At 48.9% G+C, this 26,808-nt stretch overlaps 1 long non-coding RNA gene across 2 annotated transcripts; it reads left to right on the top strand.

Annotated features, from left to right (window-relative positions):
- The first annotated feature begins 396 nt into the window (after window positions 1-396).
- Window positions 397-26,783, top strand: LOC142463830 (uncharacterized). Of its 2 annotated transcripts, none has more exons than XR_012787517.1 (3): window positions 397-548; window positions 20,134-20,308; window positions 26,601-26,783. It is a non-coding gene; the product is annotated as an uncharacterized LOC142463830 (long non-coding RNA). The 2 variants fall into 2 exon arrangements; XR_012787516.1 differs by having other exon boundaries at window positions 401-548; window positions 20,137-20,308.
- The last annotated feature ends 25 nt before the right edge of the window (window positions 26,784-26,808 follow it).

Here is a 26,808-nt window from a genome sequence, read left to right as displayed (position 1 = left end):
CATCATATAAATAGCACATAATATAAATAGCACATAATAAAAATAGCACATAATAGAAATAACACATAATGGGGAGAAGTTTCAATGAAGACGATTGATACACATATTTTGAACGATCCCAGGCTAATTATAGAAAATTGACGGTTGCACCTGTCGCTGAAAGGGTTAACAAAAACTGAATAATTAGGGAATAATAACTTTGTTACATTGTAGCCAGAGGACAATGACAAGAGCACATTACACCGCTCTGTCCCTTTAATAGGCGTGGTTAACTCACAATGCAGCCCCGCCCACTCCTTTGATGGGCCTGGTTTGGCTCCCACGGGACAACGCATGCGCATTACACTTCTAGCGCAGCAATGGCATGATACCGTCGATCGCCGAAATCATCGAGCGCAGTGGGGAATTTAAAGATACAGGCGAACAAGTCGATCGCAGATGAGCTTGATGGGAAAAGGAGAGTCTCAGACTGAGGGAGACTGGAGCCGGACTGGGGGAGACTGGAGCCGGACAGGGAGGCGCTTTAGCGCGGTTATTGGAGAATAGCGGTAAGAAGAGTATCGGGGGGAGAGTCTGTGCTTAGGGAGCTATGTGCGGGGGGTAATCATGGGCTGTACATTGAAAGACATGGGGTATTTAAGTGGGATGGGGGCCACGTAGTGACAGTGTGGGGCAGTAGGGTAGTTAATGGCAGGTGAGGGCAGAGTGGGGGGGAAGGAGGGTAAGTGAGGGAAGAGTGGAGGGGGAAGGAGGGTGAGTGAACGCAGAGTGGGGGGAAAGAGGGTAAGTGAGGGCAGAGTTTGGGGGAGCAGGAGGGTGAGTGAGGGCAGAGTAGGGGGAGCAGGAGGGTGAGCGAGGACAGAGTGGAGGGGCAGGAGGGTAAGTAAGGGCAGGTTGGAGGGGGCAGGAGGTAAGTGAGGGCAGATTGGAGGGGACAGGAGGGTAAGTGAGGGCAGAGTGGAGGGGGCAGGAGGGTAAGCGAGAGTGGAGGGGGCAGGAGGGTAAGTGAGGACAGAGTGGAGGGGGCAGGAGGGTAAGTGAGGGCAGAGTGGGGGGCAGGAGGGTAAGTGAGGACAGAGTGGAGGGGCAGGAGGGTAAGTGAGGGCAGAGTGGAGGGGGCAGGAGGATAAGTTAGGGCAGAGTGGAGGGGGGGCAGGAGGGCAGAGTGGAGGGGGGGCAGGAGGGCAGAGTGGAGGGGGGCAGGAGGGTAAGTGAGGGAAGAATGGAGGGGCAGTAGGTGAGCGAGGACAGAGTGGGAGGTAAGAGGGTGAGTGCAGAGTTTGGGGATAAGAGGGTAAGTGAGGGCAGAGTTGGGGGGCAGGAGGGTGAGTTGGGGGGGGCAGGAGGGTAAGTGAGGCCAGAGTGGGGGGAGCAGGAAGGTAAGTGAGGCCAGAGTGGGGGGAGCAGGAGGGTGAGTGAGGGTACAGTGGGTGGGGGGGGGGGCAGGAGGGTAAGTGAGGGCAGAAAGGTGGGGGCAGGAGGGCAAGGGGGAGAAGGAGGGTAATTGAGGGCAGAGTGGAGAAGGCAGGAGGGTAAGTGAGGGCAAAGTGGGTGGGGGTAAGAGTGTAAGTGAAAGCAGAGTTGGGGGCAGGAGGGTGATGGTGGGAGGGCAGGAAGGTGAGTGAGTGCAGACTGGAGGGACAGGAGGGTGAGTGGGGGAGTTGGAGTGGGGGGGCAGGAGGATGAGTGAGGGCTGTGTGGGGGGCACGGAGCCAGACTGGGTGAGGGTAAAAGGGTACGAGTGTGAGGGCAGATTGGGGAGAGCAGGAGGGTAAATGGGAGTGGAGGGGAGCGCGAGGGTAGAGTGGGGGGGAGCAGGCGGGTAAGTGAGGGCATAGTGGGGTGTAAGGGGTAGTGCCATGCATCTGTTCTGCTCACTTAGGGGATCAGTCCTGACTAACTTGGCCCCCAAGAGCTTACTATCCAAGAGGCGCATGCGTGCCGAGAGCCTGGCTATTTCTAGACCCTGTGGTTTCTGTGGCTGTAATTAGCCGGTGTGCAGTATGCACCTGTGACCACGTCAGACCGTGGGAGGCCTGGGCCACGGGTTGTGTTGCTCACTTGTGGGTTAAAATGAATATACTGTGTTTCCTTTATCCGTCCTCTTAAAATAACATCTTTCCAGATACACGGCAGACAGCAGAGCCTGCCTCTACCTGCTCCGTATCACTCCTTCAATCTAAAGGACCACCCCTCTGCTTAAAATATCCCCTCCTCTTCCCTAACCCCTTCACTGCCTGATGGGTGCTGCTGGCCCCTGGACGCAAAGGGTTTAATGATGGCAATTTAATCCCGCATTGTATAGTAACACTGGGTACCCCCATACATGCCTGAGACCTGCAGAGAATCTGTCCCTACACTCTCTTTCTTTTCTCTCTTGATACATCACGGAGGCTGGCAGAGAGGATAAGAGAGAAAGGATAAGCTCATACTCTGTATAACTCTATGTAGCAGCACGTTCGTTTTCGGAAAGGGTTGTGACCTGTGTTGGTGGGGACACCTTTAACTGTTTCAGGAACTGGAGAGACCAGCAAACCTTAGAAGTTAAATGGTACAGAGAGAGTGGCTGTTGTAGGGGAGGGTTCCTTGGTGGTTTCTCCATCTATAAACCTGGGTATTTGTAGGTTGCGGTGAGACATTCGCTCTTCTCTTTCACCATGTCTCTCTACACCAGGGGTGGCCAACTCCAGTACTCGAGGGCCACCAACAGGTCAGGTTTCAAGGATATCCCTGCTTCAGCACAGGTGGCCCAGTCTTCGACTGAGCCACTGATTGAGCCCACTGTGCTGAAGCAGAGATATCCTTAACCTGACTTGTTGGGGGTTCTTGAGGACTGGAGTTGAGAACCTCTGCTCTAGAATGTTAGGATTAGCCGAGCTGGCTGTTCCCACTTTTGGGTTCCTATAAAATTTGCTGTGATTTGGTGCTTTCCAGTGCTGGAGAAACGATCCGCTCCATTCATATGAATGGGACCAAAACCTCCAGCACGGGGGGGAAGCTGCTTCACATTATATTCTCTTGTATTCTCTCGCTTGCTCCATTTTCTCAATGCCTATTCTCACCTAGATCCTCTACAATCTGGCTTCCGCACTGCTCACTCCACAGAAATAGCCCTCACTAAAATAACTAATGACCTCCATGCTGCCAAAGACAGAAGTCACTACACTCTGCTCATATTACTCAACCTCTCTGCAGCATTTGAGACCGTGGACCACCCTCTCACCCTTCACATTCTCCATTCTCTTGGTATTCGTAACAAAGCTCTATCCTGGATCTCCTCTTAACTCTCCCATCGTACTTTCAGTGTCTCTTTTGCTAACACCTCTTTTATCGATCTCTCTGTGGGGGTACCACAGGGCTCTGTCCTGGGACCTCTTCTCTTTTCTCTGTACACACTTTCTCTTTTGACATAATCGCATCTCTTGGGTTTAATTATCACCTCTATGCTGACGACACACAAATTTACTTTTCAACCCCCGACCTTACACCCACTGTACAGACCAAAGTCTCAGAATGCCTCGCTGCGATATCATCCTGGATGGCCCTCCGCCGACTTAAACGTAACATGGTAAAAACAGAGCTCCACATACTTCCTCCCAAACATTACTCTTGGAACTACCATCATTCACCCAGTAGCCCAAGCACGCTGCCTAGGGGTCAAACTCGACTCCTTTCTGACATTCTCTTCTCACATTCAAAAGGTAGCAAAATCTGTTGCTTTTTCCTCCGCAATATAACAAAGATACGCCCTTTCCTCTGTTGCGCGACGGCTAAAACTCTTGTCACAGACCCTCATTCTCTCCCGTCTCGATTACTGTAACTTCCTGCTGTCTGGCCTTCCTGCCTCTCACCTGCCTTCCCTACAACAGCGGTGCGCAATCTGTGGGGCGCGACCCCCAGGGGGGGCGCGAGACTGCCGACGGGGGGCGCGGGGTTTACAGAGGCCCCGCGCGCTTCCCGAAGGCACTTAAATTAAGTGCCGGGGGAGCTGCAGGGCCTCTGTAAACCATACTTACCCGTGGCTCCGGCGGCTTCCTCCCGGCGTCGCCATGGCAACGCGGCGTCAAAATGACGCTGCGAGGTCATGTGACGTCACGTTGCTATGGCAACGTGACGTCATTACGCCGGTGCGAGGGTAAGTTGGGGTTGGGGGGGGGGGGCGAGGGTAAGTTGGGGTTGGGGGGGGGGGCGCGGGAGTGAGGGGACAGCCGGCAGGGGGGCGCAGGGAAAAAAGTTTGCGCCCCCCTGCCCTACAATATATCCTAAACACTGTTGCCAGAATCACTCTACTCTTTCCTAAATCTGTCTCTGCGTCTCCCCTGCTGAAATCCCTCTCCTGGCTTCTTATCAAATCCCGCATCTCACACTCAATTCTCCTCTTCACTTTTAAAGCTTTACACTCCTCTGCCCCTCCTTACATCTCAGCCCTAATTTCTCGCTATGCACCATTCCGGCTCTTGCATTCTGCTCAAGGATGTCTTCTTTCTACCCCCTTTGTATCTAAAACCCTCGCTCGCCTTAAACCTTTCTCACTGACAGCCCCACACCTCTGGAATGCCCTTCCCCTCAAAACCCGACTAGCACCCTCTCTATCCACCTTTAAGACCCACCTTAAAACACACCTGCTTAAGAAGCATACGAGCAGCTCCATGGATGATAATTAACACCTCATACATAAACCTTGGCCCCCTGCAGACGCACTTACCAGAACGCCCTCCTACTGTCTCTGTACGTTCTTTTTACCAACCAATTAGATTGTAAGCTCTTCGGAGCAGGGACTCCTCTTCCTAAATGTTACTTTTATGACTGAAGCACGTCTCCCCTTTGTGTTATTTATATTATTTGTTATTTATGAGTGTCACGTGTATTACTGCTGTGAAGCGCTATGTACATTAATGGCGCTATATAAATACATACAATATTGAATAAGGGGGAGGACAGCAGGTACATTGCAGCACACATGTAATCCTAGGACTGCATAAGAGCAGGATACACGAGGATCTTGGGTGCCTTATTGCTCCCAGCGACTGCGACGCCAGTGCAGAGTATCTTATTCTTAAGGTATCGCAACTAATTAGTTACTGCAGAGCATCGCAGACAAAAGTTCTGAGCGGCTCCTCTCCAATGGTTAGCAACAGGTAGTTACACCTAGTGGGTCACAAAACAGCTGATCCATGTCATTGGCTGCCATAGAAAGAGGCAATCCCCTCAAAGTAATTGTTTTACTTATTTGTATGTTGTGAATATGAATCGGGTCTTGTCGGGAACACTACATGTGGGCTTCTATTCATCTGTTTGCCTAATGATGGCGCCATAATTACTTTTTAATAAAGAAAAAGCTCTACCTGTTATACTCAGGGCCTGCTTGTGTGCAAAGGTGTGTATATATACAGGGCCTGCCTGTGTGCGCAGGGTTATAAGGGATATATACAGGGCCTGCTCGTGTGCACAGGTATATAACGGATATATACAGGGCCTGCTCGTGTGCACAGGTATATAACGGATATATACAGGGCCTGCCTGTGTGCACAGGTGTGTATATACAGGGCCTGCCTGTGTGCACAGGTGTGTGTGTATATACAGGGCCTGCCTGTGTGCGCAGTTTTATAAGGGATATATACAGGGCCTGCTCTTGTGCACAGGTATATAACGGATATATCCAGGGCCTGCCTGTGTGCACAGGTGTGTGTGTGTATATACAGGGCCTGCCTGTGTGCACAGGTGTGTATATACAGGGCCTGCCTGTGTGCACAGGTATATAATGGATATATACAGGGCCTGCCTGTGTGCACAGGTATATAATGGATACATACAGGGCCTGCCTGTATGCGCAGGTATATATATCTGTGCACACGGGCAGGCCCTGTAGATATATGTTATATACCTGCGCACACAAGCAGGCCCTGTATATACCTGCGCACAGACTGCTCTGACCCTTGGACTCATTATCCGTTCTGCTTTGGTTGTTACTTTGTTACTGGGGTCATTGTGTCCTGCAGGACGTGAGAGGGGTTGGGGGGTAAAACAGTCTGTCTGCGCTGGGCATATTTGCCACATACATGACAGGGAAGGAGACCCCTTCTTATTACAGTGTTCTGTCACATTGCTGCAGGACTCAGGGTTTACACGCACACGCACACACGCACACACACACACACACACACACACGTGTTTTCAGCCTGTGTTCTGTAAGGAATACACATTGGGTGCTGGTTTATAGTTTTTATTTTCTAAATGTAAGAAATGTAAAGCGATGCCGCACCCACCCTAATTTTATTTGGAATACATTGTGGGAGGAAGGGTTTCACTGAGCTGTGATCTCCCCCCTCTGCTGTCACTAAATAAAAATAGCTACTTCATATATGGCTGGCAGGGTCTCTACTACAGAGGCGTGCGGGACCCCCAGGAGTAGGGTTACCAGGAGTCCAGTATTGAACCGGACTGTCGTGTATTTGGACACTGTCCAGTAAAAAATTATAGTTTAATACTGGACATGTATTGTATTGTATGTCTTTATTTATATAGCGCCATTAATGTACATAGCGCTTCACAGCAGTAATACACGTGGTAATCAAATAATTAACAGATAATATAAATAACAGATCATGGGAATAAGTGCTTTAGACATAAAAGTAACATTAAGGAAGAGGAGTCCCTGCCCCGAGGAGCTTACAGTCTAATTGGTAGGTAGGGAGAACGTAAGAGACAGTAGGAGGGAGTTCTGGTAAGTGCGTCTGCAGGGGGCCAAGCTTTATGTAACATGTGTTCAGAATATTCACAGTGCTATTCATATGCTTGTTTAAGCAAGTGTGTCTTAAGGTGGGTCTTAAAGGTGGATAGAGAGGGTGCTAGTCAGGTACTGAGGGGAAGGGCATTCCAGAGGTGTGGGGCAATCAGTGAAAAAGGTTTAAGGCGGGAGAGGGCTTTAGATACAAAGGGGGTAGAGAAGAGACATCCTTGAGAAGAACGCAAGAGTCTGGATGGTGCATAGCGAGAAATTAGGGCTGAGATGTAAGGAGGGGCAGAGGAGTGTAAAGCTTTAAAAGTGAGGAGAAGAATGGAGTGTGAGATGCAGGATTTGATTGGAAGCCAGGAGAGGGATTTCAGGAGGGGAGATGCTGAGACAGATCTAGGAAAGAGTAGAGTGATTCTGGCAGCAGCATTTAGGATAGATTGTAGGGGAGACAGGTGAGAGGCAGGAAGGCCGGACAGCTGGAGGTTAAAGTAATCAAGACGGGAGAGAATGAGGGCCTTAGTCAGAGTTTTAGCAGTCGAGCAACAGAGGAAAGGGCGTATCTATGTTATATTGCGGATGAAAATGCGACAGGTTTTAGATATGTTTTGAATGTGAGGGGCGAATGTGATAGAGGAGTAGAGTGTGACCCCTAGGCAGCGTGCTTGGGCTACTGGGTGAATGATCGTAGTTCCAACAGTAATGTGGAAGGAGGTAGTAGGGCCAGGTTTGGGAGGAAGTATGAGGAGCTCTGTTTTAGCCATGTTGAGTTTAAGGCGGCGGAGGGCCTTCCAGGATGATATAGCAGAGAGACATTCAGAAACTTTGATTTGTACAGCAGGTGTAAGGTCGGGTGTTGAAAAGTAAAGTTGTGTGTCGTCAGCATAGAGGTGATATTTAAACCCAAAAGATGTTATTAGGTCACCTAGAGAGAGTGTGTACAGAGAAAAGAGAAAAGGTCCCAGGACAGAGCCCTGGGCTACCCCCACAGAGAGATCAATAGAGGAGGAGGAGGTGTTAGCAGAAGAGACACTGAAAGTACGATGGGAGAGGTAGGATGAGATCCAGGATAGAGCTTTGTTCCGAATACCAAGAGTATGGAGAATGTGAAGGAGAAGAGGGTGGTCCACGGTGTCAAATGCTGCAGAGAGGTCGAGTAATATGAGCAGAGTGTAATGACCTCTGTCTTTGGCAGCATGGAGGTCGTCAGTTATTTTAGTGAGGGCTGTTTCCGTGGAGTGAGATGTGCGGAAGCCAGATTGTAGAGGTCTAGGAGAGAATAGGTGCTGAGAAAATGGAGCAAGCGAGAGAATACAAGATGTTCAAGGAGTTTAGAGGCAAAAGTCAGGAGGGAGACAGGTCGATAGTTAGAAAGACAGGTAGGGTCAAGCTTGCTGTTTTTGAGTAATGGTATGACTGTTGCATGTTTGAAGGAGGATGGAAAGGTTCCAGAGCAGAGGGAGGAGTTAAAAATGTGTGTGAGCGTAGGGATTATAGTAGGAGCAAGAGGTTTTAAGAGATGGGAGGGAATGGGGTCAAGAGGGCAAGTGGTAGAGGGAGAAGAGGCGATCAGCAGCGACACATCCTCCTCTGAGACAGTGGAAAAAGAGTCAAGGAAGGCAGGAGGAGAGTTAGGAAGAGGTGTAGGATGGGAGGAAGAAACAGAGGGGATGTTCTGACGTATGGATTCCACCTTTTCCTTAAAATAGTCGGGCAAAGTCCTGAGCGGAGATGGAGGAAGGAGAGGCAGCTGAGGGTGGTTTGAGTAGAGTAACAAAGATGGAGAACAGTCGGCGTGGGTTAGACATGTGCATGTTGATTAATGAAGAAAAGTAGGTTTGTTTAGCTTGCGAGAGGGCAGAATTGAAACAGGATAGTATAAATTTGTAGTGAAGGAAGTCCGCGAGAGTATGAGATTTCCTCCAGAGGCGTTCAGAGGAACGAGTGGAGGAACGCAGCATGCGCGTGTGGAAATTTAGCCAGGGTCTAGGGTTAGAAGGGCGAGGGTGGCAGAGAGAAAGCGGGGCATGTAGATCGAGAGGAGGACAAGGCAGAGTTGTAGTTCCTGACCAGGTTGTCAGGGTCTGCAGCAGAGCTGAGAGAGGAGAGCGAGGAGCGTAAAGTGGACTCAAAGTCAGGTAAGTGAATAGAGCGCAGGTTTCTGCAGAACCGGGGGGTAGATGGAGGTGGAGAAGGGGAGAAGCGAGATGGAGAGAATGAGGTGATGGTCAGAGAGGGGAATTGGAGAAATCGGAGAGAGAGAAGTTTTTAGTGAAAACCAGGTCTAAGTAGTGGCCATCCTTGTGGGTGCTAGCTGCCGTCCACTGTTGAAGGCCAAAAGAAGAGGTTAGAGAAAGAAAGCGGGAAGCCCAAGGGAGAGAGGGGTCATCAATGTGGCAATTGAAGTCCCCAAGGAGAACAGGGGAGTCTGAGGAGAGAAAGAAAGAGAGCTAGGATTCAAAGTGAGAGAGAAAGGGGGATGAGTAGAGGTAGGTGGGCGATAGATGACCGCCACATGGACAGGGAGACGAGAGAAGATCTGGACAGTGTGAGCCTCAAAGGAGGGAAAAGCAAGAGAGGGAGGAATAGGAAGGGTTCGGTAACGGCAGAGAGAGGAGAGCAGGAGCCCCATGCCTCCACCCCTGCCATCAGTGCGCGGAGTGTGGGAGAAAGAAAGGCCACCATAAGAGAGGGCAGCTTCAAGAGCAGTCGGACTGAGTGAGCCAGGTCTCAGTTATAGCAAAGAGGAGCAGAGAGTGAGAGAGGAAAAAAGTAATGTACAGAGAGGAACTTGTTGGAAAGGGAGCGAGCATTCCAAAGGGCACAGGAGAAAGGGAGAGAGGAGGGAGGGTGGCAGGGGATGGGTATGAGGTTGGAGGGGTTAACACCAGGAGTAGAAGTTGCATGTGGGAGGCGAGGACGGGAGCATGTAGAAATAAGGCAGGGACCAGGATTGGGAGAGATATCCCCAGAAACAAGGAGGAGAAGCATGGATAGAAAGAGGATGTGTGAGGATGATTTGTAGGGGTGTGTTTTAGTGCAGGGGATATAGCTGTGTGGTGTCAGAGGGCGCAGGTAAGAAAGGAGTTCATGTGAACTGAGAAGTGTTGAAGGAAGGAGAGATGAAGATATATGAATAGAGTTAGACATAATGAGGCTGGTAAAAAGAAGTGCATAATTTGAGAAGACATGTATGTGTATTGCCTCTCTGGACATGTATGTGTATTGCCTCTCTGGACATGTATGTGTATTGCCTCTCTGGACATGTATGTGTAATACCGATATTACCTCTCTGGACATAGTGACCTGACCGGCTTGGGGGGCCGCGGGATTTCCCATAGCAGGGAGAGAGCAGAGCTGCTGCTAGGGGACTGGGCAGCTTCCTTCGTCCTGATTTGGCTGCTGCTGGGTAATACAACCAATCAGGAGGAGGTGGCAGGAGTCTAGGGGGTGGGGCCAAGGAGAGGAGGAAACGGCATGGGGTGGAGAGAACGCGTGTGTGTGTGTTGTAATTTTTTTTTTAAATTGAACAGGACTTAAAGCTGCAGTTCAGTCAATATCCTGCATGTGTGTTTCTTTAAATAAATCAGTTCTGTAGTAAGAAAAAATACTTTTAGCATTTTCTGTTTTAAAAACAACAACTTTGAAAGACCAATTTTCTTGTATTCTATTTTAACAAGCATGCTTGTTCCTATAGCAACGATTTACATTCCCCATATTTAAAGATGTCGCCAAACTTTGCTGATCAATAAACGGAGAACGAATTGACCGGCAGCTATGCAGTTCTTTAGGTAACTAGAGATTGCCCACATGAAACTATTGAAGTAAAAAAATAAATTAAAAAAAAAAAGACAACTGCAGCTTTAAAATGTTCCATGTTTTTTAAATTGCATATAAAATAGAAATCGTGTTTATTTAAAAATCTAGGAGCCCTACCAAGCAATCAGACTTGTACGTACACACAGGAGAACTGGACAGGTGTTCTGCAAGTCACAATACACGTATCTTATATTTATTTAATCCAAATTAATAACATCTTCTATTGGACTAGAGCCTCAGGAAAAAAAGAGAAAAGGAAAAAACATGCAGGAAGCCTGCAATAGTGTATTACCCAAGGGATAACAATAGAGTTATTATATGGAGCAATTTATTATCAAATTAAAATATGATATTAAAAGTGACCATGGATAAGCACAGTTAAACAAACATGATTAAAATGCATTGAATTGAATGAATCAGTGCATTAGCACTGGATGGTGGTAAGGATAAGTGCCTAAGCACTACCCAAACTTTGAACTTGAAACTTGGTCCAAGATATCTTCGTTTGCTCCGCCTGGTAAAAATTGAAAACCTACTCACCAGATGTGAATAGGTATTAAGCAGTGGTTTTAATGGTCTTTGCCGCCGGGATCGCCTCTAGCCTGGTGGTGTATTCGTCTGCTGCTGCCGGGGATCAGGTTCTGTGCTCCATCGTGAATCTCTTCCTGGAAACACTCGATCCGCTCGCGCAATGACGTCACCAGTGTTAGTCCACTGCTACGGTGTCCCAACGTTGCCAAAAAACCTTCCAACGCGTTTCGAAAGCTCTATTAGTGTCTTTCTTCGTCTTTCGAAACGCGTTGGAAGTTTTTTTGGCAACGTTGGGACACCGTAGCACTGGGTGAAAGATACCAGAACAATCTCCTTAGGCAGCTCCAGGACTACCACTTGGACAATTGTATCAAAGGTCATCTTTATTTTTGTTGTTTGCCTAAGCGCTGATTGTACACCTATTTTTTTACAAATTAATAACATACACATTTTGTTGACTTGAATCTTTCCAAAAATAGGTTATTTATTCTTTTAAAATAGGAAATAAGGGTCACAATAAATGTTTCAAGCGTTCTGCGGCGCTACAAGGTTAAAAAGCACTTGAATGGGGGAAATACTTTGTATATTGTAACTGAGCTTTCACAAAATAGCATGTGCTGTTTGTTTAATAAAGCAAATACAAATATCACTTGTGAGCGCACTCGTGCGTCTCGCACAGGTCTGCAACCCTGCTGTTCACCATTATCTCTTGGCATACAGTGCTTTTACTGCAGCAAGGGATTCTGGGAAATGACATGCAAATGCCACCTCAGCGTCACCTTTTGCTTCAAATCCATTTGACATGGAAACTTCTAAGCATTTGCCTGCTCTATGACATAGCTTTTCAGCACAGCCTGGGTTAAAGTGCAGAGCCGGTAACCCTACTCACAGACAGCTATTTTCGACCTTTTTTTGCTAATATACAGAGAAGCGGCCTACAGTGGGGAAGGGGTTAAATGGCTTTGCCTGATAGTGCTTTCAGTGACGGCCGCTCCCGCAGTCACCGCTTTATCCGGTAACTTGTATTGTGAGATTTTTCTGGGATCGGATGCAGGCTTCAACACAAAAGATTTGTCCTGTTGCCAGGCGCTCCGGTCTGATCTCCGGGTTGAGGTTTAATCTCCCTGCGGCCCCTGGAACACAGGAAACCTTTTATTTCCACAAGGAGGGCTATTATACACACTGCCGCCGGGGATAAGTACCCAGTCAGACACACCGGTGCCACGTTAACCCTTCAGTGCCGGAGTTACCCCACGTTCCGGGCACGGCGGGTACCATGGTTGTGTCTGCATCGGGTAGCGTAAGATATAAAATGAGTACGAGGGACGTGAGCACGTTCTTCTGTTTTATTCGCTAATTAAACCCTTTTATGATGTGCATCCTTCGTGCGTCTGTAGAAAGCGGGGGACAGACATCAGTGTGACCTTTTGTGACCCCCGGATATCTCTCACGGCGACAGCGGAGCATTGAGATTCTCCACCAGCCCCGTCTTCTGCTTCCCCTGGAACAGCACAAACCAGCTCCCTGCTTCTCTGCCGTGTGAAGGGGAAAGAAGAAGGAGGGGGGGGGGGGGATCTGTGCTGATTTGGAAATCCCCCTAATGCCGCCGGTAACCCAAAAAGAAAGCTATTGTCTTGCTTCTGAACCCTGCATCGTGTGTTTCGGAGAAATCGGATTTCAGAGAGTAAGGACTGTGTACACTGCGGAATATATGGGGTTATTGGTGCAGTCTGTGGGGAACTTCAGGCCCTGAAATTTGACTGAGTATACCACCTCCTGCATGGCTTTTATTTGGAGTACAGCGCATCCGGGCGAAGCTCTAAAAATCTCAGAATCTAGGGGGGGGAAGAGGTGGTTGTAAACAGTTTGTAGATAAGGAGCAATGGCGGCCATTTTTAAGGGGGCCCTGCAAAATATGTCCATATTAAAAGCTGCTGGAGGGCTTGACGCTGAAGTAAAAAAAAAAAAAAAAAGAGGGCAGTAAACCCTGGTACTATCAGGTTGCCAGTAGTTATCATGGGGTTTTCCCCTTCACCTTTGGTACTGCACTTGAGTGACCAGCAGGGGGTGGCACATCCTGTTGTAGCTGGGACAACGGGGTGCCCGCCTTCTGGCTGTACTTTAAGGGCTGTTCCACCCTAAATTTGGAGGTTGTTCCTTCCCCCTGGGGAAGGCAGGTCACACAACTGGGAGCCTGAGATTGGGGCCTTCCCATGTGCTCTTCCCTGCAGGGAGGAGTGAGTGTGATCATGCATCAGCTAAGGAGATAGGGAAGGGCTAGGACGGCTGCGGGTGCCCTTGGCCTGTAGTGACGGTCCAGGGACCATCTCCAGTGATAGCTGTGAGCTAGGAGACTGTGTCCGGCAGAAGACTGCCGAGTAGCTGTGTATTACTGCAAAGGCTGTAGTAATAAACCGTTGCTGTATGCAATATACCTCCGGCTACCGCTCATACGTGAGACTTTGGCAGAGCACCAGAACAATCCTTTCCACCGCCAATACAGTCCTATATTGCCGGTATGGAGGGAGCACCTCCTTGGGAAGTGGAGCAAATTAAGGATAATGTTTCTCATGTTCCTTTAGAGACATGCCAGTGAATTTCAAACGTATGGCAAGGTGGGAAAGAATCAGGTTGAGCTCTGAATTTTATGTTCAGGAGTCTGTAGAAGGGGATCTAGAGTTTGAGTATAGTACTGAAGATGAGGATATTGCACTCAGTTCAGACGAGAGTGAAGGGAGTGAGCCTCACCCCAACGAGAGCGAGGTGAGGGATTTCTCTGATAGGATCATTAAGGAGGATACCCTAGCCATTGTTGTAAAGCATGTCTCTAGAGTTGAATCCGCACCACCGTGGGTTAGTGAGATTATGGTGGAGTATCAGTCAGATTGGGGCATGCGTAGTTCCAACAAAAGCGCTCAGGGGTCATCCTGGCGGGATATTTCTGCGTACTTAAATTCCATGCCTACCACCTTGCCGGGTTGTGGGTTCCCTTTATGTTACCAGGAATGTCGTTCGGCGATTGCTTTAAATCCAGTAGATCATGCCGTGCGCAGACCACCCTAATGGGGTATTTTCAGTAACAGTCTCCGGGAGTACCGAGCATTAGTTGGCTATTAAAACCGGAGCACAAATATAAACAGGTTCTCCAGGTTTGGAGGAACCTATGTTGCACAGGGCATTCAATTGTTATGTCCTGCAAATAAAAATGTAATTTATTGTATTCACAGACAATGTATATCATGCATACTGATGTGATATTCATGTGAAATGTTATTGTGTTTGTTCAGGTTTCATCAGACGATGGTACCCGAAAATTTAGGACCCAAGCGGGGTCGTTGGGAGTCCACCAGAGGGAGAGTGTAGCGGTGTCCCCCCTGGCTACTATTCTACCCAATGGGCTGGCAGTAAACCTGGTATTCACAGGCTTGCCAGTAGTTGGTATGGGGGTTTCCCCTTCACCTTTTGGTACTGCATTTGAGTGGCAGCAGAGTGTGGCATATCCTGTTGTAGCTGGGACATCGGGATGCCCGCCTTATGGCTGTACTTTAAGGGCAGGACCGCCCTAAATTTGGAGGTTTTTCCTTCCCTCTAATGAAGGCAGGTCACATGACTGAGAGCCTGAGATTGGGGCCTTCCCATGTGCTCTTCCCTGCGGGGAGGAGTGAGTGTGACTATACCTCTTCCTCCGCTAGGGAGGTGGGGAAAAGCTAGGACGGCTGCGGGTGCCCTTGGCCTGCAGTGACGGTCCAGGGACCATCTCCTGTGATAGCTGTCAGCCAAGAGACTGTATCCGGCAGACAACTACCAAGTAGCTGTGTATTACTGCAAAGGCGGCAGTAATAAACCCTTCCTGTTTGCAATATACCTCCGGCCTGGTGTGTGATCTAACGGGGGGGAGAGTTAAAAGTTCTACCGTGGGAGGTCATCTCCATATTCCTGGAGGTGCTGCACTGCTAAGTATTATGTGGGGTATGGACCCCAGAAGCCTGTTCCTGTGTCCCAAACTCATCACGGACGACTCGGCCCTCTTGTTGCCAGCAGGTATGCACCACACACCCGGTAATGGCCCCTATCTGCGATTTGGGGGGGGAGAAACACCGTTGCATACAGAATAGATGTTTTGTGAGCCGCCTGTTGGGCTGTGGCTGTACAGGAATGCTGTTGATGAGTGAGTGAGGTGAGTGAGCGTGCGTGAGTCCCAGTTGCAGAGCTCGGAGCATTCACTTTGTTATTGGAGATATGGTGATTGAATTATTAGCATTCTGTGCCCAGGGGCCAGAAGTGTGCCAGAGGCAGAGCGCTGCACCAGCATCTCCCCATGTTACCCTCTCAAATACGAGGGGTCTCAGAACATATCTATATATCACTGTGTGCCCAGGACATGCGTGATGCGTGAAAACGAGAGGTTTTACTTCCTGGTAAAACATTTGATAAATATATCGCTATCAGAAGGGCCCAGAACACGGTCCGGCTTTTTGGTACTGGGCGTCATCGCCATGTAATATAATACGGTGTTATATATATATATATATATAATGGCGGAGAGCATCTTACAGCAATGCCTTATTCTCCTATACGCCATTCTTATTTGCTGCCCTTGCACCTTCTATCCCTGCATTTTCTTTCTCTTTCTCTCTTTCTGTTTCTCTCTCTCTCTGTTTCTCTCTCTCTGTTTCTCTCTCTCTGTTTCTCTCTCTCTCTCTTTCTCTCTCTCTCTCTTTCTCTCTCTCTCTCTCTTTCTTTCTCTCTCTCTCTCTTTTTCTTTCTTTCTCTTTTTCTTTCTCTTTTTCTTTCTCTCTTTTTTTCTTTCTCTTTTTCTTTCTCTCTTTTTTCTCTCTCTCTCTCTCTCTTTTTCTTTCTCTCTCTTTTTCTTTCTCTCTCTCTTTTTCTCTTCTCTCTCTCTCTCTCTCTCTCTCTCTCTCTCTCTCTCTCTCTCTCTCTCTCTCTCTCTCTCTCTCTCTCTCTCTCTCTCTCTCTCTCTCTTTCTCTCTCTCCCTCTCTCCCTCTCTCTCTCTCTCTCTCTCTCTCTCTCTCTCTCTCTCCCTCTCTCCCCCTCCTATCGAAGTGTTGGGGATCCTTGCAGGTTCTCTGTTTTTCTGGCTCTTGTTCAAACAGCGGTTCCTAGAATGTAGGTGGGGTGGGGGTTGTGTGTTAGCGAGCGATCATGCCAGCACACGTGTACATTCTTCCATCCGTGTCCTCATTAAAGGTGCAGTTCCATTCAGCGCATTGCTCAGCGTGCCCTTGTGCTGGGATTTGTATACGGCGTTGCTGTCCCTGGAGTATAAAGGTGTCACAAACGCGCTGCTGGATTCCTGTCTATATAGTGGTACCCGGAGTACCGTGTCTCATCCTGTTTATCCCGCAGGAAGTGATCGGATCCCATCACCTTAACAGCCGTTAGTAATCGGTTTATTTCTTACAGTTCTGACGGTGTACACAGCACTGTACATATCTTTTTTACACGCGCAGCTCCTTGGAGCTTACAATCTAATTTTGGCACAGGGACATAAAGAGACTTGCGCAAGGCCACAAGGAGAGGCCATGCAAATGAGCACACAGAGTCAAACTTATGCCTGCCGTATTGCACAGCCTGGGTTTAAGAAGTGTGCGGCCAGTAACCCTGCTCACAGACAGCTTTTTCGACCTTTTGGGTGTCAGTTTGAGGATGTTATACAGTGTGAGGCTGGTTATACTGGCTTTGCAGTGTGGGTGTCAGTGTGAGGCTGGTTATACTGGCTTTGCAGTGTGGGTGTCAGTGTGAGGATGTTATACTGGCTTTGCAGTGTGGGTGTCAGTGTGAGGATGTTATACTGGCTTTGCAGTGTGGGTGTCAGTGTGAAGCTGGTTATATAGGCTTTGCAGTGTGGGTGTCAGTGTGAGGCTGGTTATACTGGCTTTGCAGTGTGGGTGTCAGTGTGAGGCTGGTTATACTGGCTTTGCAGTGTGGGTGTCAGTGTGAGGCTGGGTATACTGGCTTTGCAGTGTGGGTGTCAGTGTGAGGCTGGTTATACTGGCTTTGCAGTGTGAGTGTCAGTGTGAGGATCTTATACTGGCTTTGCAGTGTGGGTGTCAGTGTGAGGCTGGTTATAGTGGCTTTGCAGTGTGGGGGTCAGTGTGAGGATGTTATACTGGCTTTGCAGTGTGGGGGTCAGTGTGAGGATGTTATACTGGCTTTGCAGTGTGGGTGTCAGTGTGAGGCTGGTTATAGTGGCTTTGCAGTGTGGGGGTCAGTGTGAGGCTGGTTATAGTGGCTTTGCTGTGTGGGTGTCAGTGTGAGGGTGTTATTCTGGCTTTGCAGTGGGGGTCAGTGTGAGGATGTTATACTAGCTTTGCAGTGTGGGTGTCAGTGTGAGGCTGGTTAAACTGGCTTTGCAGTGTGGGTGTCAGTGTGAGGGTGGTTATACTGGCTTTGCAGTGTGGGTGTCAGTGTGAGGCTGGTTATACTGGCTTTGCAGTGTGGGTGTCAGTGTGAGGGTGGTTATACTGGCTTTGCAGTGTGGGTGTCAGTGTGAGGCTGGTTATAGTGGCTTTGCAGTGTGGGTGTCAGTGTGAGGGTGGTTATACTGGCTTTGCTTTGCAGTGTGGGTGTCAGTGTGAGGATGTTATACTGGCTTTGCAGTGTGGGTGTCAGTGTGAAGCTGGTTATATAGGCTTTGCAGTGTGGGTGTCAGTGTGAGGCTGGTTATAGTGGCTTTGCAGTGTGGGTGTCAGTGTGAGGCTGGTTAAACTGGCTTTGCAGTGTGGGTGTCAGTGTGAGGATGTTATACTGGCTTTGCAGTGTGGGTGTCAGTGTGAGGATGTTATACTGGCTTTGCGGTGTGGGTGTCAGTGTGAGGATGGTTATACTGGCTTTGCAGTGTGGGTGTCAGTGTGAGGATGGTTATACTGGCTTTGCAGTGTGGGTGTCAGTGTGAGGATGGTTATACTGGCTTTGCAGTGTGGGTGTCAGTGTGAGGATGTTATACTGGCTTTGCAGTGTGGGTGTCAGTGTGAGGATGGTTATACTGGCTTTGCAGTGTGGGTGTCAGTGTGAGGATGTTATATTGGCTTTGCAGTGTGGGTGTCAGTGTGAGGCTGGTTATACTGGCTTTGCAGTGTGGGTGTCAGTGTGAGGGTGGTTATACTGGCTTTGCAGTGTGGGTGTCAGTGTGAGGATGTTATATTGGCTTTGTAGTGTGGGTGTCAGTGTGAGGCTGGTTATACTGGCTTTGCAGTGTGGGTGTCAGTGTGAGGGTGGTTATACTGGCTTTGCAGTGTGGGTGTCAGTGTGAGGATGGGTATACTGGCTTTGCAGTGTGGGTGTCAGTGTGAGGCTGGTTATACTGGCTTTGAAGTGTGGGTGTCAGTGTGAGGATGTTATACTGGCTTTGCAGTGTGGGTATCAGTGTGAGGATGTTATACTGGCTTTGCAGTGTGGGTATCAGTGTGAGGATGTTATACTGGCTTTGCAGTGTGGGTGTCAGTGTGAGGGTGTTATACTGGCTTTGCAGTGTGGGTGTCAGTGTGAGGATGTTATACTGGCTTTGCAGTGTGGGTGTCAGTGTGAGGCTGGTTATACTGGCTTTGCAGTGTGGGGGTCAGTGTGAGGATGTTATACTGGCTTTGCAGTGTGGGTGTCAGTGTGAGGGTGGTTATACTGGCTTTGCAGTGTGGGTGTCAGTGTGAGGCTGGGTATACTGGCTTTGCAGTGTGGGTCTCAGTGTGAGGATGTTATACTGGCTTTGCAGTGTGGGTGTCAGTGTGAGGCTGGTTATACTGGCTTTGCAGTGTGGGTGTCAGTGTGAGGCTGGTTATACTGGCTTTGCAGTGTGGGTGTCAGTGTGAGGCTGGTTATACTGGCTTTGCAGTGTGGGTGTCAGTGTGAGGCTGGTTATACTGGCTTTGCAGTGTGGGTGTCAGTGTGAGGATGTTATACTGGCTTTGCAGTGTGAGTGTCAGTGTGAGGCTGGTTATACTGGCTTTGCAGTGTGGGTGTCAGTGTGAGGATGGGTATACTGGCTTTGCAGTGTGGGTGTCAGTGTGAGGCTGGTTATACTGGCTTTGCAGTGTGGGTGTCAGTGTGAGGGTGGTTATACTGGCTTTGCAGTGTGGGTGTCAGTGTGAGGCTGGTTATACTGGCTTTGCAGTGTGGGTCAGTGTGAGGGTGGTTATACTGGCTTTGCAGTGTGGGTGTCAGTGTGAGGGTGGTTATACTGGCTTTGCAGTGTGGGTGTCAGTGTGAGGATGGTTATACTGGCTTTGCAGTGTGGGTGTCAGTGTGAGGGTGGTTATACTGGCTTTGCAGTGCGGGTTTGATTTGGTTCAGCCAATGAGGTGAATAGCTCACGTCACGGCCACGCCTCCCCATCGTGCACGACCTACAAATCCTACAGGCCGCGGAACGCTCCAGGCGCGTGGCGCCGTGTGCTCCGCCGCGCCACGCGCTCCAATATCCGAGGCGTTGGAGCGATGGTTGGCCGTTACTGCGCGAGCTGCAGGTAATATTTCTACAAGGAGGAAACCGGACCAGAGTCTGGGGGTTTTAACACATTATCGTTTATTTGTTAAAGCGGCGACATATTCCGCAGCGTGGTACAACAGGGGTGTAGAGGTTTCATAATGACATCATTCTCTGATCCGGCCATATTTTTATTATATTAAATTATTTAGGGGATTAGATTAAACCTGCACAGACTTGCCTTTTTACCTGTAATAACTACACGCCTTCTGCGGTCTGCAATAATTCTTGCCACCTTTTTAGAGCAAGGGCGGGCACTCCAGTCCTCAAGGGCCACCAACAGGTCAGGTTTTCAGGATATCCCTGCTTCAGCACAGGTGGCTCAGTCTTTGAGCCACTTGTGCGGAATCAGGGATATCCTTAAAACCCGACCTGTTGGAGGAGAGGGGATCCTGGAGTCCTGTCCCAGATTAGTGTGAGTTGGCAGCTCTGTGGTTGGGGGAGGTGGGGGTATGGGGAGGGGTTTTTCTTCTTCTTGCAGGTGTGGGAGGGGTTCGGGAGTCTGTCCTCAGCTGAGCCGCTCTTTCTTATGAATGTTTCCCTTTCAAAGCAGGAGAGAGAGTTTGCAAGGAGGAGGCCGAACTCTGCACCTCCCCCATCAGCCAGCACCTATACACGGATGGTACCTGCAGGAGGAGGCGGGGGGCTCACACTCGTTTCCTTTTCGGGGTGCAGGAATGATGGGGGCTTCTCTGCTGCCGGTCACCAAGGAGAACCTGATAGAGGTCAGTGCTTTCTGACCTCACGCCCAGTGTGTTTGGGGTGGGAAGGGGCTACTCCTGTGTACAGGACATTTAACCCTTTGAGCACCCGTGGCCTAGCCACGTAGGCACTGAATGGGTTAATGAGCGTCTTAACTAGAACATTGGCTTCCATTGTAATAATACCTGAGCAGTTCTGTGTCGGTCAGGGACCTTTTGCGGGTGTGACCTTGTGCGTTAGAAGGTGCAGGACCTATACCTGTTTTGGGGTGATGCTATGTGGGTGGAGGGTCATTCTGTTTTAAATGTACCTTTTAATGATGATATAAAGCCCAATACGTTGAACCAGAATGATCAAGAAAGGAGTATGTAGGTATGTATGTATTTTATACGTATGTATGTATGTATGTATGTATGTTATACGTATGTATGTATGTATGTATGTATGTATGTATGTATGTATGTATGTATGTATGGTCCCATCTGGAACAAAAGTTTATTGGTCTGTGTCTGTAATTCGGTTCTTGGAACTACAGGTTTTATCTCTTGAGCGCGTTCTGCTCACCCGGCGTTGGGAAAACTTAAAAAGGCTGTGTATACCAATGGGTAGGAATACACAGCCTGTATATTATATGTACACCATAACCAAGCGAAAAATACGTTTCTCCCCCCCCAAAAAAATTAGCCGTGTGTATATACTATAATAATAATAATTGCTATAATGTGTTGAAGTTGCTCCGGGACTGCGGTGCTGGTGTCACCATATGGTATCCCAATATGTCGCCCCCTTTATACGGTGTTTGGGAGACACATTTGAGTCTCTGCCTTGATGAAGTTCATTTGTTTTCTACCAGGAAACTTTTGCCGTTCCTCTTTCCTGATTATTAATTTGAAGCCGGGGCAGTTTCCAAAAAATGTTTAAACAAACCAAGGAAGGAACATGCTTTGTGTGTTTTTGATTTTCTTTCCTGTTTCACCTTTTTAGGTAACATTTAAAGCATTTATGAAACCGATCAATTTACTGTGGGGGGTGGGGGGTGGGGGGGGTGTAAAACTATATGTTTAGGACTTGTGGTGGTGCTTTTTTTGGCAGCTTGTGCCCAGCCCATGAGGGGGTGTAGGAGAATGAGGAGGCGTAACGTTGGGTTCTTATGGTGGCAGGGTGATGTGTGACTGTAGTTGGGATGTGGGGTTACCATGGCTCCCTGAGATGGGGTAACTAACGTGTGGTTGGGATGTGGGGAGTAACGTGTGGTTGGGATGGGGGTGGTAACGTGTGGTTGGGGTGGGGGGGGGGGGTAACGTGTGGATGGGGTGGGGGGTAACGTGTGGTTTAACGTGTGGTTGGTGTGGGGGTAGTAACGTGTGGTTGGGATGTGGGGGGGTAACGTGTGGTTGGGATGTGGGGGGGTAACGTGTGGTTGGGGTGGGGGGGGGTGTAACGTGTGGTTGGGATGGGGGGTAATGTGTGGTTGGGGGGGTAACGTGTGGTTGGGGTGGGGGGGTAACGTGGGTTTGGGGGGGGGGTAACGTGTGGGTGGGATGCCATGTGAATAAGAGGCTGCTGTCCAGTGGTAACATCTTTTGAAAGAGTCTCCCAGCTTTTATTTTTTCTTGCCTAGCTGAAAAAGTTTTGACCTTGAGCATGGTGTGGTTGGGATGGGGGTTGAGATAACGTGTGGGGGGGGGTGGGGGGGCTGGATAACGTGTGGTTGGGTAACGTGTGGTTGGGTAACGTGTGGTGAGGATGGGTGTAACTTGTGGTTGGGGTGTGGGTAACTTGTGGTTGGGGTGTGGGTAACTTGTGGTTGGGATGGGCGGGTGGTAACGTGTGGTTGGGACGGGGGATGGATAACGTGTGGTTGGGATGGGGGGTGGGGGTAATGTGTGGTTGGGGTGTGGGTAACTTGTGGTTGGGGTGTGGGTAACTTGTGGTTGGGATGGGCGGGGTGGTAACGTGTGGTTGGGACGGGGGATGGATAACGTGTGGTTGGGATGGGGGGGTGGGGGTAATGTGTGGTTGGGGTGGGGGTAACGTGTGGATAGGGGGGGTGTGGGTAATGTGGTTGGGATGAGGGGGGGTGTTGTTGGGATGGGGGTTGGGGGTAACGTGTGGTTGAGATGGGGGGTGGGGGTAACTTGTAGTTGGGATGTTGGGGGTAACGTGTGGTTGGGATGGGGGTGTGTGGGTAACGTGGTTGGGATGGGGGTGCGTGGGTAACGTGGTTGGGATGGGGGGGTGTGGGTAACTTGTGGTTGAGGTGTGGGTAACGTGTCGTTGGGATGGGGGTAACGTTGTGGTTGGGGTGGGGGGGGTTAACGTGTGTTTGGGGGGGGTGTAACGTGCGGTTGGGATGGGGGGGTGTGGGTAACTTCCGGTTGGGATGGGGGGGGGGGTGTAACGTGAGCTATGAGCACAGCCGAGGCACCTCTGGAAGCCTGCAGCATTCTGCTCTGTGAGGGATACAGACACCCTGTCTTCCACATTTGTATAACATCCTCTCCACCGTCACACACTACCTGCTTTCTCACCACAATCCCACTTAGTCCTTCCCAACTCCTTCACATAACAAGCTGCTCTCAGAAACTCCCCAACCTTCTCCTCCCGCTGCACCTCCTGTTCACACTCTCCCGTCCTTTGTGGATTGTAAGCTCTTTGAATCAGGGCCCTCCTTACCTACTGTACCAGTGTACGCTAATGTTTGATATTTTATTATCGTCTTCCGACCCCAACGTACTGCGCGGCGGAATATGTGGGCGCGTTTTATATATAAATGATGCTGCAAAGTGGATTAAAGCTAGTGGTATGGTCTTATTTATCAAATATTTCTATGTATTCAATATCAGAACAGAGATCCTTTTGACCTTTATGAATAATATAAGCTATATTCATATTGTCAAATTTTATTATTAAGGTGGGAAAAAGTCTAAATCTTCCATTTCCTAACGAGGTACTGTATGTTTGCGTGAAAATAAAAGTAGTGGTACTTTTTGTACACCTTGGTAGCACCAAACTTTGACCCCATGTGTTGTAACACGCATGTGTCTGACACCAGTGTGTGCTTGTGCCATGCTGCTGCACGCTTGGCATGTATACAACAGATAAAGGGTGTTCTGTATTTCACGTGCATGAGTATAATCGCCCCCCAGCATTGAGGGGGTTAAGCCTCACCCCTGTGCTATGGGCTCTGGATTAACCCCTGTGCTACCAGAGAGGCCTGCTAAGCATTGCCCTGGAGAGGGAGAAACTCACATCCTACAGCGCGTGTCCGGGATAGTTTCACCATGTATGTTAGTGGTTTGGTATAGGAGGGGTGTGTTCTGTGTGTATAAGGGGGGGAGGGGGAGAGAGTGTGTCAGGCGGGTGAAGCGTTTCAGGAATTTGTAGTTATTTTTGTAATACCTGCGTGGGAGCGGAGACTATGTCCTAAATAGCCAGGTCCTTTCCTTTCCCCACGGAAATACTCAAAACGCCATTTAAAGCAGCAAAACATGAAAAAAAATCCTATATATTTTTTAAATCCGTTCTGTAATGTAATGTAGTATAAGATACTGTCTGCATTTAAAAAAAATCTTCACTTCTAATTCCATTTTTTTTTTTTAATGTACTAATCATCCTTCTGGTTGTTACAGCAACCATTTAGAAAGTCACATCTACTGCCGAAACTGGCCCCTCACACACCTTTTTTGAGCTATGCCCTTTGGCAACAAAGTATCACAAATAGATCTGTTGCTGTGTTCCAAACGGCAGACTGTCTCTTGATCTGAAAGCTGTAACAATAATGTGTTACATCTGGTAATATAATGTTACATATCCGCTGCAGCATTTCAGACAGCAGCACAAAGTTAGAAGGCGGCCATTATGTTGGGCACACAACCAGGATTTTGACAGATTTATAACAGGAGCACCAAACGACTGCCAGCGTAGGTAAGAATGTATAATTATACATAATCACAACTTTACATATTAAAAAAAGAGGATGGGTAGGAGTATTGCTGCTTTAAAAAAAGAGGGGGGGAGGGGGGGAACCCCAACCCTTCCGGGCCTTGCTTTTATTTTTTGGGCACAGCGCCCTGCGTAACATTTAACAGAATTTAGTGGCATTTTATATTTTGGGGCAGGTGACTCTGGTCAGGAACCAAGAGAGGTGAGGACCTGCCCCCTTCTCGGGGTTTACTAACAGTGATGAGACCTGATGCTGTGGCAGGCAGTGACCCGTCTTTCACTCTCTCCCCTCCCCCTTATAATCGCTCCGTGGTACAAACACACTGATTGTACGTCGATGCTGAAAGACGCGGGGGTTTATGTATCAATGCAAAAGTGCTGCAAATTCTGCAGTGTTTCTTTCCATTAGAATTGTGCCCAAGAAAAATAAATCCCCCTGAATCGGGTGGTTTTCCTTGGATGTGTATGGTGCTGTTTTTATGCCCAGAATTGCTCCACTTTTGCCTTGGTCGATAGACCCCCAAATTCAGGCCCATCCCTAGCCTATGTGCCACCCTTGGGCAAGCACCGTTAAGGCTGCCCCTTCCCCCCACCCCCCAATGTTTTTGTTCCCCTCCCTAGGTTTGAAGCAGGGGGTCTCCGGAGATGAACCGTGTTGATTTGGGCTCCGGGGACCCCCTGCTTCCCCTAACGTAGGGGGTGCCGGTATCTCTGCTGTATTTTAAAGCTCCCGCGTCTTGCAGGCCGATAGAGGCTGCCTCGTCACCCCTGGCGGCTTCCGATTAGCTCGTGTGATGTGGGACCTTTTTCTTAAACCTGAAGGAAATACTGAAAGCAAAGGGTCCCGGAGCTGAAATCAATGCGGTTTATCTTGGGGACCCACTGCTTCCCACCTATTAAAAGAATAGTGTCGCCAGGAGGGGCTGCCCATGAGACATGCCGCCCGACGTGATGCTTTGCCTGGGGTATGAGAAGGGATGGGACTGGACCCCTAACTGAGGACCAGATCAGCCATGTTCAGTGAACTTCCACAAACCTGATCTGAAGACTTTCAGAGCTCTGTGTGTGTGTGTGTGTGTTTTATTTATATAGCGCCATTAATGTTCACGGCAGTAATACACGTGACAATCATATAAATAGCAAATCACACATAATGGGAAGAAGCGCTTCAGACATAAGTGACACTTGGGGAAAGAAGTCCCTGCCCCGAAGAGCTTACAATCTAATAAGTAAGTAGGAGTAGCGTACAGAGACAGTAGGAATGTGTTCTGGTAAGTGTGTCTGCAAGGGGCCAAGGTATATGTACTGTATAAGGTGTATAGTGTCAGCCACGGAGCTACTTGTATGCTTCGTTGAGGTGTGTTTTTAAGGTGGTCTAAAAGGTGGACAGAGAGGGTGCTAGTCGGATATTGAGGGGAAGGGCATTCCAGAGGTGTGGGGCAGTGTATTGCTTCTGTATCTGTGCCTTCTGTATCATTCCTGTGATGGCCCAAAATGTTTAATCTCTTGGGGAGAGAGACGAGTCTGCACTCTATGGATGCCACAATAAGATAATGTTTGGGAGGAGTGCTCCTTAAACCTTCTAATGAGGATAAATGGGCCCCTTTGTGGGCCCGATGTAGCTCCGAGGGGAGTCGGGTGGGTGAGGCCACAGGTCTCTATTCCGTTAGGAGTCTCCTTAAGAACAGTTATTATCTGTACACCCACAGGGCTGGGCTGAGGTTTATAGATCCGTCTCCCTGTTGCCAGAACGTGTGTTTTTTTAAGTGTCAGACTTGCCTGAAATTGCCTGATCTGTTGCAATGTTTGGGCAGTGTCTCTGTAATGTACCCGAGATATACCCAGAGGGCAAGATACTCATCTGTCTGCATCTTCTCTGCTTAGACATTCAGGAGAGGTGTGTGTGTGTGTGTGTGTGTGTGTACAAAACTATTTAATTGAACTGATCAACATTGCGGCTCTGTATAGGAGCCTTTTCTCAAGGCGGCAGTTTCTTTATTTTATTTAAGTGGAGTGAGTATAATTTATGCAGGGAAAAAAAGATTACCAAAATAATTTGCCTAAACCACAATTTTTCATTCGGCTTTAAAACAAGAAATGTGGCACAAAAAGCATTCACCAGCCATCTCCTTTCCTCTTTCATAATCGCTGTGTGTGTGTGTGTGTAATCGCTTTCCCACCTCAGTCTTATAATAACAGTGTCTCTTATTCAGCCTGTATGGGGTAATACTTCACACTGGCTGCACTCTGATTAATATATAACTGCCCCTGCTCTGATCTCAACCATTTCGTGTAATGATTTGTCAGATGTAACCAGCTCCGTGTTACTTTGTGACTGTGTCCCTTCTTCTCGCTGTGTAACCCACGCAGGTTATAGGATGTCACCAGCGGTGATTCCGGGCTCCCCCACCTGACAGCCCCGTGACACGCACACCGGAGGCACCTGCACTCCCATCATGCTTTGCTCCTGTCGCAGCAAGGCCAAGCTCCTGGCTGTCACCACCATGCTGCTGTCCCTCGTCACCTGGCTGTACCTGTCTGTGGGTGACCCCGAACGTGAGTGTAAGGGGACACCAGG

This window comes from Ascaphus truei, chromosome 12, assembly GCF_040206685.1.
Source record: "Ascaphus truei isolate aAscTru1 chromosome 12, aAscTru1.hap1, whole genome shotgun sequence".
NCBI classification, from domain to species: Eukaryota; Metazoa; Chordata; class Amphibia; order Anura; family Ascaphidae; genus Ascaphus; species Ascaphus truei.
Note: the sequence above shows the minus strand (reverse complement) of the source record. Positions and strands in the feature narration are given on the sequence as shown.